General features: G+C 52.6%; 1 protein-coding gene across 1 annotated transcript in view; it reads right to left on the bottom strand.

Annotated features, from left to right (window-relative positions):
- Nucleotides 1-19900, bottom strand: part of RLF (RLF zinc finger) — a 161611-nt gene that overhangs the window by 32396 nt on the left and 109315 nt on the right. The gene's annotated exons all lie outside the window — the stretch shown is intronic.

Raw genomic sequence — 19900 nt, 5'->3', positions numbered from 1 at the left:
AGCCCGACAGGCTGGCATCCGTGGTAATCACCGTCCACAGCAACGGACGGAATGATTTTCCTTCTGACACAGCCGGGGACTGAAGCCACCACAGAAGATTCATTCTGGTCCAGCGACTCAATGAGACCCTCAGATCCAAGAACTGAGGTAGTCTGTCCCACCTGACCAGGATCTCCGCTTGAAGAGACCGTGTGTGAAACTGAGCAAAGGGTATCGCCTCGAAGGCCGATACCATCAACCCTAGGGACCGCATGCAGGTCCTGAGTGACGAGGATGGCTTGTCCCTGAGGGATCTGATCTCGTCCTGTAAGGTCCGGAGCTTGTCCTTTGGCAAGAACACCTTTGCTTAAGCAGAGTCCAGAACCATTCCCAGATAGGGAAGACGAACCGAAGGAGACAAGGTCGACTTCTGTACGTTGATGGTCCATCCGAACTCCTGGAGCATCTCCAGGACAGATCTGGACAGATCGCGCAGTAGGTCCTGGCTGGCACTCGATCTTAAGAGGAGATCGTCCAGATATCCCAAGACCGCAATGCCCTGAGCCCTTAGCAGGCCCAGAACAAGCGCCAACACTTTGGTAAAGACCCTTGGAGCCGAAGCGAGACCAAAGATAACGCCACAAACTGATAGTGATCCTCCGCTATTGCGAACCGAAGGTGCCTCTGATGACCCTCGAAAAGGGGGATGTGTAGGTACGCATCCTTCAGGTCTATAGAGGCCAGGAATTCCCCTGGACTCAGGGAGGCCACCACCGAGCGGAGGGATTCCATACGGAACTTTCGAACGCGCACAAAGCGGTTCAGCGCTTTCAAGTCCAGAATAGGACGCACCTTGCCCTCCTTTCTGGGCACAGTGAACAGATTAGAATAAAACCCCCGAAACCTGTCCCGATGAGGCACCGGGACAATCACCCCCTGGGCAAGGAGGTCCTGCACTGCTTGACGCAGGTCCTGCGGACGCCCTGGGATCAAATGAAGATTTGAGGGAAAGAATCTGTCCGCCGGCCGGGAAAGGAATTCGATCTTGTACCCTGATCGAATGATTTCCTGAACCCACCTGTCCGGAATTCGGAGCAGCCAAGGTTGAAGGAAACCGCGCAAACGTCCCCCCACCCCTGAAATGGGTGAGGGCGCCCCTTCAGGCAGAGGCGGATTGACCCACCGCACCGGCATTGCCGGACTTCTGCTTGCCCGCCCAGGGCTTCTTCTGGCTACCTTGGCCCTTGAAGGGCTTGCCCTTGGTTTGATTCCTAAAGGCACGAAAAGGACCCCTGATTGGGTCGAGAGGAGGAACCCCGCTTGCCACGAAAGGACTTGTTCTTCGGGTTCTGGGGCAGCATGGTGCTCTTGCCCCCCGTGACGCCTTTTACCAAGGTATCCAACGCCTCGCCAAAAAGGCGAGAACCAGCATAGGGAAAATCAGCAACTGTTTTCCGTGACGTCTGGTCAGCCGACCAGCTCTTCAGCCAGATCAATTGACGGTTAAGCACCGCAACACTAGATAGGCGTGCTACCAAAAGGGGCCTCATTTAAGGCCGCATCGCACAAATACATGACTCCTTGGTGAATTTGGTCCACCATAGCCAGCGTGGCAGGCGGGGCAGAATCAGACGCGAGGTTGCGTTTAAGCACCTTAGTCCAATCAGCCACCGCCTGAACGGACGCGAAAACAGGTTTGAGCAAGGAACCCGCCACCGTGTAGGAATGGCGGGCTAGAGACTCCAACCTTCTGTCCGTGGGATCCCGAAAAACCAAGGTCTCAGTAGGGATGAAGGTAGCCTTGTTTAACACGGCCACAGTGTGATTCACCTGTGGAGGCACACACCATTGCGATTCCGTAGCCGGCGCAAAGGGATAAAGCAACTTAAACCGACTAGGTACCATGAATGGACATTTTAAAGTGCGCCACAGTTCATTCACAGTGTAATGAAACTCAGCGGGGCAGGGAAAAACCTGCGCCGACTTGCGGGTCCTGTGTGTACCAAAAGAGGACACAATGCCCGGAGGACTGGGCTCATCCTCCAAGTGTAGTGTTTCTTTCACAGAAGAAATCAACTCATCCATGGTTGCGCGTTCCTCAGGTGACCCCGGGGGAGAATCATCAACCCCCTCCACCTCCCCCTCAGACCCCAGAGGGTCCAGGGATGAGCGAGACCCTGAAAAGGGCACGCCCGCCGCAGCAGCCACATCACCATCTGAATCAAGAGGAGATAGATAATCTGGGCCTTTTCCTAGCAGCACGTTCAGCCATCAGCACCTCCCTTTTGGACACTAAAGACACCACTATGGCGGCCAAATCAGGTATAACAGGGGCCACAGCAGGACTGGGGACCCCCACCAGGGCTGGAGGTAATTTGCTGTTCTGAGATTCCATTGCCCAAGTTAGAAAACAACAGTGCAATAAAAAGGTACTGGCCCTTTAAAATCGCGCACTCTATGTACAGTGACCAAAGACCCCCAAAAAGGAGAAGAAACTGAGCCAGGAAGGACAAAACAGAGTTATGGAAGAGACAGTCTGCAGAGCCCCCACAGAGTGTTACCACATTGATCGCTGCTTCAGAGGAAAAGGAAGCGAGGTCATCAGAGGCTGAACTATAAGCTGCAAGACCCAGGGAAAATGGCTGCCCATAGAACTGAATGGGAGGCTTCGGCAAGATGGCCGCCGAACATGTGCTCGGAACATCGTTTTGCCACACATAAGATGGCGCCAAAACAGCATGCAGATAAGCCCATAGTGAAGCCAGACATGCTTGCCCATACTAAAAATGGCGGACGGCGCGGTTTTTACCCGCTGCGTCCGCCGCACACGCAGTCTGCACCCCTAAAAACACCGAAGTGACACAGGGGAAGGGGCCCCCAAAAACACACAGCACCGCAGCGCATGTACAAGAGACCCCCGCAGGGATCGCATCAGGGAGCCCCACACAGGCACAGACATGGGAAACACACAGCAACACAGGACTGCCACCCCAGACAGAGGCCCCACACAGAAGTACTTAACTGTACCAGATGGCTTGGGGTGCCTCTATGAACGGAAAGACGCTGTAATCTGACAGGGAATGCCGTTAGCCAAGAAAAGGACACTGCATCACCGCAGATGTGTCCAGTGAGGTAGCCACCTCACAGGCTGCATCCCTGCTGCGAGCAGGGATGGGTCGTTCATAATGCCAGGACGAACACATGGCCGAACGCTCGATGGCGGGCTGGGGATCCCTCTGACCCTCTGCCCTGGAAAGCCAGGGCGGCCAGTCCGATTCCCAGCTCCGCAGAATCCATCTTCATCCAAAGATCCGACTAAACTAAGCTGACAAAATAAACAGCTAGTAAAGCAAAGAAAAAACTGACATTTTAAAAATAAAAATCAAAAGAAAAGATTAGAAGGCTGAGACTGAAAGCCCCAGCACAGGGAAGCCTGACTACTCCTGACGCTAGGCAGAGACAAACTGAGTTGGGAGGGATCACTGCAGGGGGGTATTGACCAGTGGGACAGGCCCATGGGTGTGTCTATGCTAAATGCTTTGTTCTTTTGACTAAGTCTTATGCCTAGCTACTCCTGCGGAGCGGAAGTCAACACCCAATAGTGATGACTTAGAGATGGCAGTGACTGTCGGAGGACGTAAGAGAAAAAACGTTTTTACATGATAAAGCCCCAGAAAACAGTAAAAATCCCCCACAGTGTCAGTGTGTTTTAGCACACTGAGCTCAGTGAAAAAAAGAGGGGGAGTGACCCCTTAGAGGCCTGTGCCCTCCCTGAGCCACAAGAAAATGATGCCTAATGAAAGGCAATGGGAGGAATCACAGGCAACATGGCCGCCGCCCTTACTAGGTGTTTGCCCACACCCAAGGTGGCACCCGATTGGTGCCAGAACAGGGATCTAAAATGGCTGCTGCCCTTACAATGAGCCCAGCAAGCCTGCCCTCACCCAAGATGGTGGCCAAGGCATATAGTCACTATCTGGCCACCACAGGGAACCCCAAAGAGAACCCCTGGATGCTACAGAGCCCCCCAGGTACAGCAAAGTGCACCGCACAGCGCCCCCAGCAGGGTCAGGGAAGGGAGGGGAACTTACCACACTAGCCAGAAGGGGGATAACACAGAAACCACCAGTACTGCCATCCCCAAGAGTGGGCCCACAGAACAGCCCCACAAATCCCAGTCCCAGGGACAAGGGAGTAGTAGTACTCACCAGTCCAGAGAAACGCGGGCACCGCTCTGATAAGGAAGACCTCTCACCCTGAGTGGGGGTGCCGTCAGCCAGGGAGGGATGCTAGCAACACACGAGCATTTCGGAGATGAGACACCCCACAGCGAAGATGGATCTCCGCAGGCTCATCCCCATCCCAAGGGGCACTGTCGTTGCGAGGCCTGGGCGCACCAGTGACCTGCGACGCTCGGTGGCAGGCTGGGACTCCATAAAGATCTATATTATCCAGTGTGAGGCCCAGCTCTGCTGTCGCTTGTAGTCCTCCAGGAAAATTCCCTGACTAACTAGCGATAGTGAGAAAATAAAAAGCCTTTTTCAAAAGAAAAAACATTTTTTAAGAAAAAAAACAAAGAAACTGAGACACTAGGTCCGAGCAGGGAAAACCTAGCCTACTCCTGACGCTGGGCAGCATAAAACCAGGACCAGTGGTAACTGGATCAGGATAATGGCTGGGGTCGGCCCCCAAAGGTGTGTCTAAGTATAGAAAGGTTTTTATTAATATTTCTAACTGCCTAGCTTGCTCCTGCAGAGGGTGCCATTACCCACTAGTGAAGGCTGTATATCCTTTAGTGACAACTTTGTGTAAAAAGAAAAAAAAGAATATTAATAGTTTTCTCTACATTTTGTGGCAAAATATAAAATATTCCATGGACTCCCCATGCCTCTTAGCAAATAGCTTGGAGTGTCTACTTTGCAAAATGGGATCATTTGGGGTGCGTTTTGTGCTATCTTGAAATTTCAGGGCCTCCAAAACTGTGATAGGTAGTGAGGAAGTAAAATAAGCAATTTACGCCATTAGAAAACCTGAAGTGGTGATTGGTTTTGGGGTTTTCGGGGTACACAGCTTGGCTCCCAAAAAGTCTCACATGTGGTATCCCTGTACTCAGGAGAAGCAGCCGAATGTATTTTGGGGTGTCATTTCACATATACCCATGGCATGTGTGAGCAATATATCATTTAGTGACAACTTTGTGTAAAAAAGAGTTTTTGTAAGGATTTACCGAAAAATTATTTTTGAGTCCTCCGAGACAGAGCCAGTCGCCACCCGACCATATTAGCCTTCACTACTGGGTAATGGCGCCCCCTGCAGGAGGAAGCTAGGCAGATTATTAGAATACAAAAACTTTTATACCTAGACACACCTCTAGGGGGGCCATTATCCTGAACCAGATCTCACTGTTCCTCAGTTTGTAGCAAGCAGTACCGGAAGGCAATAACCCCCAGATCCAAAAAAACAGAGGGGTGGGGGTGGCGGCTGTCCAAGGATTCAGAGAAAATAATTTTACATTAAGTTCTTACAAAAATTATATTTTCTCTTACGTCCTCTGACAGTCGCAGTCCGACCATATTAGCCTTCACTATTGGGACGTCCCAAGCAGTGCAGGTGTGGGAAAAAGCAAACAACTCAGAAGGTAACGCAAACAACCGGGCAAGAAACAACCTGAGCCCACAAAAGGGAACAAACCCAGAACAACAAAAGAAAACACCCCAAGAAAAGGACATAAAAAAATCATGTCCTCTCAAACAACTGCCGCATTCAAAACTTTGCGGCCAAAGGAAGCATTTGAGGATGCCAAAACATCAATTTTGTAGAATTCTGTGAAAGTGTGCACAGACGACCAGGTTGCCGCTTTGCACACCTGAGCCACAGAAGCCTGATGGCAAAAAGCCCAAGAGGCGCTGACGGCTCTGGTAGAATGGGCCTTCACAGGGAAAGGAGGAACCTGACCCTTAATGGAATAGGCCTGAACAATCGTCTGTCTGATCCACCTACAAATGGTTGAGGCAGACGCGGCCGATCCCTTCCGAGGTCCCTCAGAAAGAATAAACAGGGAGTCAGACTGCCAAACAGATTCCGTGGCAGACAGATAAACCCTGATCGCCCAGACCACATCCAAGGAATGCAAGGCAAGTTCCTTGGGATGCTTGGGCTGCGCACAAAGCGAAGGCAACACGATATCCTCGTTGAGGTGGAACGAAGAAACCACCCTGGGAAGAAAAAAAGACTGATTGGGTCGCAGAACCACTTTATCCCTATGAAGCACCAGATAAGGAGATCAGGACAAAGCCGCCAATTCAGACTCTGCGAGCAGACGTGATAGCCACCAGAAAGGCAACTTTCTGGGACAACACAGGCAGAGGAATCTCTGATGTTCTCAAAGGGGTGGTCGTTGTAACACAGACAACACCAAATTCAGGTCCCAGGGAGGCAAGGGAGCCTTCCTCGGTGGAGCCAGACGCCGCACCTCTTGAATGAAAGTGCGAATCAAGGAATTCAATGCCATGGGACGTTGAAAAAAGACGGCCAAGGCCGACAAATGACTTTTGATCGTGGTCAGCGCCAAACGCCGATCCACCCCTGCTTGCAGGAAAGCCAAAACCTTTGCCACCGAGAAGGAGCGAGGATGGAACCCATGCGACTCGCACCAGGAAATATACGCTTTCCATGTGCGATAACTCTTCATAGGAGGTAGCTTTACGAGCATTCAATAAGGTAGGGATGACCGCCTGTGGAAGACTCCTATCCCTCAAGACCTGGCTTTCAGCAGCCACGCCGTTAAAGCCAGAGACTATAAAGCAGGATGGAAGATCGGCCCTTGAGACAGAAGATCGTCTCGCAGCGGAAGCCGCCAAGGAGGCTCGACGACCATCTGAGCGATGTCCGCGTACCAGGACCAGTGTGGCCAGTCCGGGGCCACCAGAATGACTGGTATCTGTTCCGACGCTAACCTGTGGAGAAACCTGAACAGTTGAATCGGAGGGAATGCATACAGCAACCACAAGAGATCTGATCGTACTTGGTGACTCAGAGAAATCCTCCTGTCCAAAGACTGAGGTGTTCTGTCCCACCTGGCCAGGATCTCCGCTTGCAGAGTTCTAGTGTGAAATTGAGCAAACGGGACGGCTTCGAAAGCCGAAACCATCAGACCCAGAGACTGCATACAGGTCCGCAAAGAGGAGAGATCGTTGTCCCTGAGGGCCCTGATCCCGTCCCGCAGGGTCTGGAGTTTGTCCTCCGGAAGAAAAACTCGCGCCTGGGCCGAGTCCAGGACCATCCCCAGGTACTGAAGATGAGCTGAAGGAGTCAGTGCCGACTTCTGAAAATTGATGGTCCACCCGAACTCCTGGAGCATTTGAACCGTTACGGCCAGATCGCTCTTCAGAGTTGCACACGAGCTCGACCTTAACAAGAGGTCATCCAGGTAACCGAGAACCGCAATCTCCTTTAAACGCAGTAAAGCTAGTACCGAAGCCAAAACCTTGGTGAAAACCCTGGGAGGCGAAGCGAAACCGAAGGGCAACGCCACAAACTGGTAGTGCTCCCCAGCCACCGCGAAGCGGAGATACCTCTGATGACCCTCGTAGATAGGGATGTGCAGATACACATACCAAGTCGATGGAGGCCAGGAAGTCCCCGGGACTCAACGAGGCCACCACTGACCGGATGGATTCCATCCTGAACTTCTGTACCCGTACAAAACGGTTCAGAGACTTTAGGTCCAGAATCGGATGCACTTTGCCCTCTTTTCTGAACAGGTTGGACCTGTCTGCGGGGCGAGATCGAAACTCGATCTTGTACCATGAACGAATCAGCTCTTGACCCCACCTATCCTGAATGCTGGAAAACCAGGGATCCTGAAAGCAACGCAGACGTCCCCCCACCCCGACGATGGGTGAGGGTGTCCCTTCAGGAAGAGGTGGACTGGGCCACCGATCCAGACTGACCGCCCTTAGGCTTACCCGACCACGGCTTCTTGTGGCCACCGTAAGGATTTGCTCTTGTCCTGCGCCCCAAAGGCACGAAAGGACCCACGCTGAGCTTTGAAGGAAGACCCCGCCGTGGGAGGACTTACCCTTAGTGACCTGGGGTAACAGTACTCTTACCTCCAGTGAGCCCCTTAACTCATCCAAAGTGTCCCCAAAAAGTTGACTCCCCACATAGGGAACATCAGACACCGTCTTTTTGGAAGCGTGGTCAGCTGACCAGGTTTTTAACCAAATAATGCGGCGGATCGCGACCCCGACCGCGGACAACTGGGTGACTAATGGAGCCTCGTCCAAGGCCGCGTCACACAAGTACATCCCAGTCAGGGTAATCTGATCCACCATGTCAAGGGCAGTTGGAGAGGCCGACTCCGCCACCAGGGTGCTTCGAAGCACCTTGGACCATGCCGTGAGAGCCTGAGAGGCCATCACCGAGGCAAACACAGGTTTTAGCAGGGAAACCGCCACCAGGTAAAAGTGGAGGGAAAGTGCCTTCATGCGCCTATCAGCCGGATCCCGGAACACCGGGAAGTCCTCCACTGGTGGAGTTGTTCAGCTTAGAGACAGTGTGGTCCACTTTAGGGTACACCGTCCAACGTTTGTCCACGGTCTCCAAAAAGGGATAGCGGTGGGAAAAATGCTTAGGCACCACCAGCATGTGTTTAATGCGCCGCCACTGGTCATTCACAACTTTGTGACACTCCTCAGGGCAGGGAAAAACCTGACCTGACTTCTGGGCCCTTCGGAACCCGAAAGCAGCCAGCTTACTTAACCTTGATGGCTCATTGTCAAGATTGAGAGTTTCTTTTATGACGCTAATGAGGGCATCCACCGTAGCGCGTTCCCGCGCTACCGAGGGAGATTCCTCCTCAGAAACGGACGGCCGGGACCCATCAGGAGGGACATCGTCCGTGGCAACCAATTCAGGCTCAGAGTCTGAGCACTGTGAGGGCATAGGCCAATTTTTGAAAGAGCGTTCCAACATCAGCAGATCCACCTTGGATGCTAAAGTGAGGCCATGGAAGAGGTTAATGAGGCCATGGAAGAGGTTTCAGGGCTGCCCGAAGCCCCCACCAGGTCTGCAGAGAATTTGTTGTCCTGGGAGTCCATTTTTGATATATAAAGTAAAAGGGACGCTGGCCCTTTAAAATCGGCGGTCCCCGCAAACTTTAGGACGTCATATGACGTCCACCCAGGGGGAAGTGGTTAATAATGGGATTTTTTTACTTACCGTAAAATCCTTTTCTCTTAAGCTCATTGACAGACGCAGTCCTCTGGATTAATATCAGTAGGGTTATACTGCCCCCTACAGGCGTAGGACACTTGGCAGGAAAAAACGTTCTGGCCACACCTTAGGGGCAGTCCCAGGGGGTATATCCTCTCTCTCCCTGCTACAGGATGTCAGTTATGTAACAAAGTGTCAGAGAATTCAACCCAACCCAAAAATAGAGGGGCGGGTACTACGTCTGTCAATGAGCTTAAGAGAAAAGGATTTCACGGTAAGTCAAAAATCCAATTTTCTCTGTCGCTCATTGACAGACGCAGTCCTCTTGATTAATATCAGTAGGGACGTCCCAAAGCAGTGCCACAAATGAGGGGTGGGATAACAGAAATCAAAATCCAATCCAGAAGGCCCAACCGGAGCCAACCAGAAGCATCAAAGGCTCATCGAACTAAAAGATGAGATTCAACTGAAAATCCAACAAAAAACCCTCAAGGTAGACCAACGGTCTCCTCAAACAGCGGCCTGCAGAACCTTGCGGCCAAAAGAGGCATCCGCCGATGCCAGCACATCAACTTTATAAAACTTTGTAAAGGTATGAACCGACGACCAGGTAGCCGCCTTGCAAACCTGAAGCACCGACGCCTGATGGCGGAAGGCCCAGGAAGCACTAAGCGCCCGAGTGGAGTGCGCCTTAACAGGGAACGGAGGAACCCGACCCTTAATAGAATAAGCCTGTACCACCGTCTGTCTGATCCATCTGGAGATAGTCGCGGCAGACGTAGGCAACCCCTTTCTAGGGCCATCCGTGATCACAAAAAGTGAATCGGCCTTACGAAAAGGGTCAGTAGTAGCCAAATACACCCTGATCGCCCGAACCACATCCAAGGAGTGTAACGCAAACTCCCGAGGATGACTGGGCTTAGGACACAGGGAAGGCAATATAATATCTTCATTCAAATGAAACTCTGACACCACCTTAGGAAGGAAGGATGGATTCGGACGAAGAACCACCTTATCCCTATGAACCACCAGATATGGGGAACGACAGGACAATGCGGCCAGTTCTGACACCCTGCGTGCAGAAGTGATAGCCACCAAAAAGGCCACCTTCTGGGATAAGGTAAGCAAGGGAATCTCCCTAATATTTTCAAAGGGAGGTTTCTGAAGAACCGACAACACCAAATTAAGATCCCAGGGCGGCAAGGGCGCGCGCACCGGCGGAGCCAGGTGCCGCACCCCCTGGATGAAATTCCGCACCAAGGACTGAGTAGCCAGAGGCTTCTGAAAGAAGATTGCTAACGCTGAAACCTGACCCTTGATAGTGCTCAAGGCCAGTTTCTGCTCAACCCCCTGTTGCAGAAAAGCCAAAATCCGGGCCACCGAGTAAGAACGTGGAGGAAACCCAAGGGATTCACACCACGTAATGTAAGACTTCCATGTGCGATGATAGACTTTTCTGGAAGTCGCTTTCCTTGCTGTAATTCGAGTAGGAATAACTGAAGCCGACAACCCCCTGTCCTTTAGCACCTGGGTCTCAACAGCCAGGCCGTTAAAGCCAGCGATCGTAAAGCAGGATGGAAGATCGGCCCTTGCGACAGAGGGGAGCGTCTGCGACCATCCTGACTAAGTCGGCGTACCAGGCCCGACGAGGCCAGTCCAGAGCTACAAGGATGACTGGAATTCCCTCCACCTCTATCCTGCGAAGAAGTTTCGGCAGCGATTTGAGAGGAGGGAAGGCATACAGTAACTGGTACTGCCCCCACGGAGCGACCAGTGCGTCTGCCAGGAGGATCGCGGGAGCGGGCTACAAACCTCCCCACCTTTCTGTTGAGCCGAGATGCCAACAGATCCACATCCGGGGTGCCCCAACGAAGGCACAATTGGTGAAATACCTCTGGATGAAGGGACCATTCCCCCTGATCCAGAATCTGACGGCTGAGAAAATCTGCCTGCCAATTTTCCACCCCCGGAATGAAAACCGCGGAGAGAGCTGGAACAAATCGTTCCGCCCAACGAAGGATGCCGGCCACTTCTACGGCCACCAGAACACTCCTGGTGCCCCCTTGGTTATTGACGTAAGCCACGGCCATGGCATTGTCCGACTGGATCCGAACCGGGCCGCCCCGGAGCTGCTCGGTCCAGTGAATCAGACAAAGTCTGATCGCTCTCAGTTCCAATACATTTATCGGTAACCTGGATTCTTCTAGGGACCAGAGCCCCCGAGCAGATCTTCTGCCGAGAACCCCACCCGGATAGACTGGCATCCGTGGTGACATTCGTCCAGTAGATTGGAAGAAATGATTTCCCCTGACTGAGCATCGGCGACCGAAGCCACCAAACCAGAGATTTCCTGGTCCGCTCGCTCAGCCGGATCCGATTGTCCAGGGAATCGGGATTCCGGTTCCATTTGAGAAGAATCTCCTGTTGAAGAATTCGGGTATGGGACTGGGCAAACGGTACTGCCTCGAAGGAGGCCACCATCAGTCCCAGAACCCTCATGCAAGTCCGAAGGGAAGGCCAGTTGACGGACAATAACTGAGTCGTCGACTGAATCTTCTGGAGTTTCTCCGCCGGGAGAAACACTTTTGCCAAGGACGTGTCTAAAGTTAGACCCAGATAGTCCAGTCTCCTGGTGGGAACTAGGGATGACTTCTGCAGGTTCACCAGCCACCCGAACTCTTCCAAAGAGATCATAGTGATCTCCAAGTTTAGCAATAGAGCCTGCGGAGATTCCGCACAGAGAAGAAGGTCGTCTAGGTAGCCTAGAATCGATATGCCCCGCTGTCGCAACAGCGCCAAAACTGGGGCCAAAACCTTTGTGAAGACCCGGGGAGCAGAGGCGAGACCACAGGGTAATGCCGCAAACTGATAATGGTTCTCTCCCACGGCAAAGCGAAGGAAACGCTGATGTCCTGCATAAATGGGAATGTGAAGATAGGCATCCTTAATGTCTATGGACGCCAGAAAATCCCCCTGATGCAGGGAGGCCACCACTGTGCGAATGGACTCCATCTTGAATTTTTGCACCCGGACAAAATAATTGAGCGCTCTCAAGTCCAGAATTGGACGCACCTTGCCCTCTTTCCTGGGTATTGTAAATAGGTTCGAATAGAACCCCTGAAAACGTTTTGTCCAAAGAGCGGGGACCACCACTCCTTGTTGCATCAAATCCGTCACTGCCCCCCGCAAAGCTTCTAAGCGATCCGGGGATAGTCGAATATTGGAAGAGAAGAACCGCACCGGTGGAAGTGATCGAAACTCGATCTTGCATCCCGACCGTATGACCTCGCGAACCCACTTGTCTGGAATTCTGGAAAGCCACGGGTCCGGAAACCGGTGAAGACGTCCCCCCACCCCAGATATGGGTGGGGGCGCACCTTCAGGCTGTAGTGATCTTATTTTCAGGTCTGGAAGAGCCGGACCTTTGTTTACCCGACCAGCGCCCTTTGAAACCCCCTGGGGGGGCTTTGGAGGACTTCGCCTTATCGCCCGCCCCAGAGGAGCGAAAAAAACTTTATGAGCAGAAAAGGAAGGTCCCCGTCTGCGACGAGGTCCTTTACCCTTAGTAGCCTGTGGTAGAAAGGTGCTCTTGCCACCAGTGAGACCCTTGATAATCTCATCCAAGGTGGCACCAAACAGGCGATCTCCTTGAAAGGGGAGATTAGCCAGGGCTTTTTTGGAAGCTTGATCCGCCGACCAGCATTTTAACCACAACATACGCCGGAGGACCACCGCCGAGATCGATACACGCCTCAACAATGGAGCAGCATCCAGGGCGGCGTCACAGACAATCTGTAGCCCTTGTACCATCTGCTCCAGCAAGTCCGCTACTGCCGGGGGAAGACTTCTCCCCTCCAGATCATGGCGTAACAACTTGGTCCATTCTGTCAATGTTTGTGAAACCAAAGCAATGGTAAACACTGGCCTAAAGGCTGACCCTACCAGGGAGAATATAGAGCGAGATATAGATTCCGCCTTACGGTCCACCGGATCCAGAAAGGACGGAGTGTCCTCCAACGGGATAACAGTAGCTTTATTTAGTCTGGAAATCTGTGAATCCACCGACGGTGGTACCGTCATTTGTTAAGGAGGGATTCTTCAAACGGATAGCGCCTAGCAATCCGTTTGGAAATACCAGGGGTTCGTTTTGGACGGACCCATTCCTCCTTAATTATATCAAAACATTTGGGCAAAGGAAACACCTTCGCCATCTTGGTAGGCTTGCGGGTACCAAAAGCAATTTCAGTATCAACTGCCTCCGCCGGTGTAACTTCAAGTCTTAAGGTTTCCTGGACAGACACAATCAGTGCATCCACCAGCACTTCGTCCTGCGCTATGGCGGAGGCAGAAACGTCATCCTCGCTATCCGAGGAGACGGGACACGAGACACCAGCCCCAGAAGAGGAACCCGCAGCGACAGGCTCAGAATCCATATCTGATATGTCAGACGAAATAGGGGTAGGCGGGGGTCGTTTTTTCGCCCCCCCCCCCCCCCCCCGTCCCTGACAGGCCACCTCCACCCCGGATACAAAAGACTCCAAAACCGCTGAAAATGCATCGATAGTAAGTGGAGAATTGGAGGGTCCTGTGGTCACCTCGAGGGGATTAGGTGGGGATATATGTGTAGCAGGGTCCATGGCAAAAGCCAGGAAGACCTGTCAGCAAACAACTGATAAAATTGAAAAAAGAAAACATTTTTTAAGTAATCCCCCAGCGCAACAGCGCCCCTCAGTGACCACCTGCTTTGGAACCCCCACAGAGAGAGAGAGAGAGAGAGAGAGACACCCCAAAGGCTCACCACCTGATGCACAGAAGCTCCTACCGGACTGCTCTCAGCGCTGTCTTTACAGGACAGGAAGTCTTATGGATCGATTTACCCGGGTAAAGGAAGAGGCTCCGCCTCTTTACACGTCTTCCGGCACTCTCACCGCTGCTCCTCAAGGCGAGGCTGGGTGTATCAAAGATAGCCGCCGCCATACAGGGGACATCTAGGCTACGCCAAAATGGCGGGATTCGCTTGGCCCGCGAAAAGGATGGCGCTCCGTGCGGCTGCAGCCGACCGATCGGTAGGTGCTTGATAATATCATGCATGATTGTTTTAATGGTAACGCTCACGGCGCCCTACTCCATACTTGACAGACCTTTAGTCATGGATTCCTCAATCCTTTATATAATGCAGGCCCCTTGCAGCGATAGACTTACAGGTTTGTCAGCTCCCAAACCAAGCCTGCTGGAGTGGTATCCCGGAAGGGGCGGCCTGGGCCCAAGCGGTACTCGGCTCGGCCTGCTGGCGGGAGGGGCCGCGCAGGGATGGATTGCGGCCGCCCCATATTAGTGTGGGGGAGATTAGGAGGAGTATGTTACAGGATAGAGGGGAACCCGGATCATGAGGGTCCGACCATCCCACGGAGGGGCCCGCGTCCACCCGACAGAGGGAGAGGGGGACATTCTACTCACCGTACCGGAACAGGCGGGCACCAACTCCTGACAGAACCCCTCTCCACCGAGGTGGGGGGGGCTGTCGGCCAACACAGACGCAGCAACTCCGATTCAGACTGGTCGTGGGCGACCTGGCGAGCCGTTTAACTCGCGGGGCCAGTCCCCGCCCAATGGGACTATGTCGCGGCTGACCCAGCGCGGAGCTAGGGCCTGCACGCGCTCGTAGGCCGGCTGGGGTGACCACTGGATCTCAACATCCAGCCCGTCGCCCAGATCCAGCATAATTGCTTGTAGATCTCACAGGAACAAAAACTGGAGAGAAAAAGCGAACTAAAAAAGATCTAAAAAAGCTTGCCAGGACCAGAGATCCCATCAAGGAACTTGGGTCCTTACTCCTGACTAGGCAGAAAAAAACCTGACATCCTGTAGCAGGGAGAGAGAGGATATACCCCCCCTGGGACTGCCCCTAAGGTGTGGCCAGAACGTTTTTTCCTGCCTAGTGTCCTACTCCTGTAGGGGGCAGTATAACCCTACTGATATTAATCAAGAGGACTGCGTCTGTCAATGAGCGACAGAGAAAATCCATTTTTCTGATGATTATTGATGGACACAGCTCCTGATCTTCTTACTCATTGGGTTATACTGCCCCTACAGGAGTAGGACACTAAGCAGAAAAAAAAGTCTGGCTACGCCTATGGGCAGTCCCAGGGGGTATACACCCTCACTCCGCTATGGGTACTTCGTTTTGTTACAAGCAGTGTCAGAAGTATTACAACTCCACAGAAGGGTAGGTGCTGTGTCCGTAAATGAACATCAGAGAAATGGATTTTACGGTAATTCAAAAATCCCATTTTCTCATTCGTTCATTGATGGACACGGCTCCTGATTTTTCTTAACCATTGGGAGGTCCCAAAGCAGTGTTAAACAAGAGGGGTGGGAAAAACATCAGAAAAAAATTCCCGAGGCGAACCATAGCCAATCAGGTAACATAGAGCTCTACCATAAACAACTGGAGCTCACCTGAAAAACAATACACCCTCAAAGAGGGTGACGGGGAAAGGATGAACCTGACCCTTGATGGAATAGGCCTGAACCACCGTCTGTCTGATCTGGAAATGGTCGCAGAGGAAGCGGACAACCCTTTGTGAGGTCCGTCTGTGAGCACAAATAGAGAGTAGGACTTCCTAAAAGACTCCATAGCTGCCAGGTACACCCTAATCGCCTAGACCACATCCAAGGCATGCAAGGTAATTTCCTTCCTGTTTAGGCCTGGGACACAGGGAAGACAACACAATGTCTTCAGTCAAATGAAATTCACCACCTTAGGAATAAATGACAGATAATGCCGCCAGTTCTGACACCCTACTCGCAGGGGTGAAAGCCACCAAAAAAAGGCCACATTCTGGGACAGTGAAAGCAGGAAAAGGTCCCGAATATTTTCAAAGGGAGGCTTCTGTAGAGCTGCAAGCACCAAATTAAGATCCCAGGGCGGCAACGGAGCCCGCACTGAAGGAACTAAAATGTCGGACACCTTAAGAAAGGTATGCACCAGGGAGTGTGTGGCCAAAGGTAGTTGTGAAAAAAATGCCAGAGCAGATACCTGGCCCTTGATGGTACTTAATTGCGGTTTAACCTCTCCCCGTTGAAGGAAGGTTAAGATCCAATTCACCGAGAAGGAGCGAGGATGAACCCCAAGAGACTCACACCACGCAATGTACAACTTCCACGTACAACAGTAGATCTTCCTAGAAGTAGATTTTCGAACTTTTAACAGCGTAGGAATCACTGACTCAGACACATCTCTATCCTTCAGCACCTGGCATTCAACAGTCAAGCCGTCAAAGCAGGATGGAAGATTGGCCCTTGAGACAGCAGATCCTCCCTGAGAGGAAGCTTCCAAGGAACGTTGGCGACCAGCTGTACCAAATTGGCATACCGAGACTGGCGAGGCCAGTCTGGAGCCACTAGAATGACCGGAATCGTTTCGGCTTCGAACCTGCAAAGGAGTTGTGGCAGGAGTATGAGGGGACTGGAACAAATCAGCAGCCCACCTCGGAATGCTGGCTACTTCTTGTGCCCCCGTGGTGATTGACAGACCACGGCCGTGGCCTCGTCTGAATGAATTCATACCGGACACCCCTGAAGATGAATTGTCCAATTAACCAGACAAGTCTGATCACTCTGAGTTCCAGTACATTAATCGGCAGTCTGCCAGAGTCTAGACGCCCTGAGCACATCTGTGCTGAGGACACCTCCCCACCTGGACAGGCTGGCATCCATGGCGACAACCTTGCAGTACAGGGGGAGAAGGAGTTTCCCTGTTGAAGTGCCAGAGAATGAAGGCACCTCTAGAGACTGTGGATCCTTGTCCCATTTCACCAGAATCTCTTTTGCAGAGATCTTGCGCGAAACTGTGCAAACAGACCGCCTTGAAGGTGGACAACATCAGGCCCAGCACCCGCATCCAAGCCCGGAGGGATGACCGTCTGCTGAACAACAGAAGCTGAATGGTCTCCTGCAATATCTGGAGTTCTTCCATAGGAAGAAACACTCTGGCTGAAGCCGAGTCCAGAGTCAGACCCAGATAATCCAGTTTTTAAGGACAGAACCAAAAGCAGCAGACTTCTGAAGGTTCAGATCCAACCAAACTCCCTTAGAGTTCGCAGAGTAATCTCCAGATTTCCATCAGAGCAGTCGGAGACTCCGCTCGCTGAAGATCATCCAGGTACACGGGGGCTAACACTTTTGTGAAGACACGAGGAGCGGAGGCAAGACCAAAAGGTCATTGCCACAAACCGATACAGATAAGCATGGAAAGCGCTGGTGACCGGCACATTCTAGAATGTGCAGGTAGGCATCCTTCAGCGAGAAGAAAACCCCCTGATGTAGGGATGCCACTACTGTTCGAATGGACTTCATGCAGGACTTCTTTACCCGCACAAAGCAGTTTAGCGCCATGAGGTCCAGAATTGTACGTACCTTGCCTTCGTTCCTGGGAACTGTAAAGAGGTAACAAGTACTGCACTGTCCCAAAGAGACCCTGTAAGCGATCTGGGGACACGCGTAGGTTGGAAGGGAAGAACCTTTACAGAGGATAAGACTGAACTCAATCTTGTAGCCTGACCAAATAACTTAGTGGACCCACTCGTTCTGTACCAGGGAGGTCCATGGATCTGGAAACCAGTGAAGATATTCCCCCAGCCGAGATACAGGTGAGGGCACCCTTCATGCAGAGGTAGCCTGCAGGTCTTGAAGAACCGGCTCTTGGCTTGCCAGACGAGGTCCTTTTGGAACCTTTGGTGGAGGCCCTGATTTTTGATGCCTCATCTTGAGACCCTGAAGGAGGAAAAAACCTACTGAGCCAAGCAGGGCCGGTGCTAGACTATTTTACGCCCTAGGCAAGCCCAGCTACTTGCGCGCCCCCCCTCCCCCAAAAAAATTAAAATAAAAAGGGAATGGGTTAAAAACTCTATGTCATACCCAGTGACCCTGATCTGATGGCTCCTCTATGTTATGCTGTCATACACAGTGACCCCCATATTCCTCCATGTCACACCTGGGGACCCTAATGTCCCTCCATGTCACACCAAGGGACCCCAATGATCCTCCATGTCACACCAGGGGCACCTGATGTTCCTCCATGTCATACCTAGAGACCCTGATGTTTTTCCATGTCACACCTGGGGACCCTGATGTTCCTCCATTGCACACCTGGGGACCCTGATGTTCCTCCATTGCACACCTGGGGACCTCAGTCCCCCATGGCACACCCAGGGACCCCAATTCCTTGTGGCACACCTGGTGACCCCGAAACCCTGTTACACCCGGTGACCCCTATCCCCCATGGCACACCTGGTGACCCTGATTCCCTTTCACACCAGGGAACCTCCATGTCACACCCAGGGACCCTGATCCCCTGTTCAGGGGACACTCACTGGGCGGTATGAAGAGAGTGGCCCGCACTCTGCCCACCTTCACCGTGATCCTGCTGATTCCTTCTCCTAGGATGCTCCTCTTCTGGACCACAGTGCTCACTACAGCTCCAACCGGCTCCTGGTGAAGGGAGAAGCAGCAGTCAGAGAACGCCGCACGTCCCTAATCCCCAACCTCCTCAGACCATTCCAGTGCCTCGTCGTTTCTGCTCCAGTAAAGGTGCCGCCCTACAGTGCCAAGCTTGGGGTCTGGTTCAGCTCTCCTCCGCTCCCTGCTGACCCAGGGAAATGAACGGCTGCCCAACAGCTCAGTGCAGAGAGTCACTTCCTGTCCAGGGTTTACACCACTCAGCTCCAGCCAAAGAGGATCATCATGCAGGCAGCACTCCTGTGGGCTCCCTTCCCGCCTCTTGCCCCCCCCCAACAGTGGTGGAAAGACAGGGCCTGGTAGTTCAGCCACTGCCCCAGACACCTGGCATCTTCCTCTGTCCATTCTTCCTCCCCCACTGCCGCCCCCTCCCCTCAGCTCACAAGGATCATTCATGATGGACAGAGAGTGCCAACTCATGGCTGCGCCCCTAGGTTGCAATGCGCCCTAGGCGGCTGCATAGTTTGCCTAGTGGAAGCACCGGCCCTGGAGCCAAGGAAAATGGCCCACGTACATGACGGGCTCCTTGCCCTTGGTAGCCGGCGGAAGAAGAGTACTCTTCTCCCCTTTGAGACCCTTAATATCATCCAAGGGAGCTTCAAACAGGCGTTCCCCTACAAGGGAAAGATCAGATAAGGCGTTCTTAGAAGTCTGGTCCGCAGACCAGCATTTTAGCCAGACAATACGCCGAAGGACCACTGCTGATACAGACACAGCCTAGAAATCAAAGGAGCCGCATCCAAAGCAGCATCACAGAAACTATAGCCCCTGGATCAACAGATCTGCCAGCTCCGCAGGACAGGGAGAAGCAGTTTCCTCTCCAGGTCCCAGCCCATGTCCACCCCAAAACCTTCCAGGAGTAGAGGGGGGGGGGGGGGGAGGGAACGGGACAGCTACTTACCATACCAGGAACAGAGTGGGCACAGCTCCATCAGAAAGTGGGTGGCTGTCGGCCAGGAGGAAAGCTGCGACTCAGACCAAGGCCCGGTCGTATGCGCCCTCGCTAGACGTTTAACTCACAGGCCGGCCCCAGTCAGTGGGGCTATGCCACAGCCAGACTGGGGGGCCCCTCCTGGGTCTAGATTATCGAGTCGGTCGCCCAGTCCGGCAATTGATTGTCAATTCTCACAGGAACAAAATAGAGATAGGAAAAAATTCCATTCAAAAAGAAAAAAAAATAAATAAA

The sequence above is a fragment of the Pelophylax lessonae genome (genome assembly GCF_965119305.1).
Source record: "Pelophylax lessonae genome assembly, chromosome: 2".
In the NCBI taxonomy this organism is placed as follows: Eukaryota; Metazoa; Chordata; class Amphibia; order Anura; family Ranidae; genus Pelophylax; species Pelophylax lessonae.
The sequence above is the reverse complement of the archived record's forward strand: the minus strand, read 5'-3'. Positions and strand labels throughout refer to the sequence as shown.